The sequence below is a fragment of the Macrobrachium nipponense genome, chromosome 27, assembly GCF_015104395.2.
Source record: "Macrobrachium nipponense isolate FS-2020 chromosome 27, ASM1510439v2, whole genome shotgun sequence".
Taxonomy (NCBI): domain Eukaryota; kingdom Metazoa; phylum Arthropoda; class Malacostraca; order Decapoda; family Palaemonidae; genus Macrobrachium; species Macrobrachium nipponense.
Window position 1 is genome coordinate 7,926,392 of NC_087216.1, and position 1,582 is coordinate 7,927,973.

Genomic DNA, 1,582 nt, shown 5'->3' on the forward strand with positions numbered 1-1,582 from the left:
TGCCCAGGGCCGAAAAAAATAAGAAAAAGATAGAAAAGGGTTTTTTATAAATGTATTCATACGGAACAAGCCCACCAAAGGGGCCACTGACTTGAAATTCAAGCTTCCAAAGAATGTTATGGTGTTCATTAGAAAGTAGTAACAGATAAACAGACAGAAGAGACTGGTAATTGGAAAAGAAAAAAAAATAAATGGACAAATAACTAAATAAATAAACAGATACTCATAAAATGGAAGATTATAAAATACACACTGTTAACAGTCATTTCACGTTGATCTATTCTTACTCACAGCTGTGGCCATCACTATTTCCCTTAAGGAGAAAAAGGTCAAGTTCCTGAATACGCTATATCGAAAAAAGAAGAAAAACACTACCTGGTCACGGTTTGTGATCCCAAAAAAACATCATCATTAACAACCTTAGCCATTTTCTCTCTCTCTTTTTTAGTACCGTTGCAACATCACGTATATTATGCACACACACACACGTACACACGTGCAGTATGCTTGCGTAAGGACTGTTATTATTGCCATGAGTGGTGGGTCTCAATAGTCCCTTTAAGGTGTGTGTATTCCTGCTTCAGTATACTTTTGATTCATTCGTGTCCTTTGGTGTTCCTCGTGCGTATACAGCATGTCTAAAAGGTGACCAGTCTCTGGGACATATATATATATATATATATATATATATATATATATATATATATATATATATATATACATACACACCTAGATGGACAGAATAATATTACTATAAACCTCAATTGAAGCATTATACACTAAGCATGGTAGTACACACATTATTCCCTATTCCAAACGGAATGATTTCACATGCAGTCATTTGTAAATATATCAAACTTTTTCTGTGCAGTATCTCTCTCTCTCTCTCTCTAAACTTATTGAATCCAAAGCCTTAAACCTAAATGAAGGAACTGTTATGTATGCAAGACGTTATGTAACGAACGCGGGAAATCTTAGCTCCGCAGACACGTTCAGTTCAGAGCTATTGCACTGTGTTGCATAATGCGTAAATGTTATAAGTATAACCAGTTATTATTGTGTTAGTATCGAGTCCGATACAGAGGCTTCGATCTTATAAATTCTACCTCATGTATGCAGGATATGAATCCTTATTGTGTATAGAGCATCGATGCTCATGTGTTTGTTATGATTCTATTATATACGCTTATTGTATTTTGTATATTCAACTACCCGCCTTCTTCAATGTAGTTGCAAAGGCATTGCCTCGACCCATAACAACTACTACTACTACATGTAGTTTAAGCCAATAAACACCAGCAAGAAGATATTGCTTTATTATCGCCCTTCATCCCGGAACCTCGGCGACGAGAAATGGAATATTACCTCCAATACTAAAACACCATCTTTCCCTCTACCTACAGGTAAGAGTGAAGAATTGTCGTATGGGTCATATAACTAAAGCAGACCCAAAATAATGACGACAAAACATTGGCGACGCAGGTGACGAACTCGTAGCAGCCAAATGGAGCCTATAGCCTACGCCTAATCTCCTAGCCAAGAAGCGGAAGACGACGACCCCAATCGGACGAAGTCTACCCGA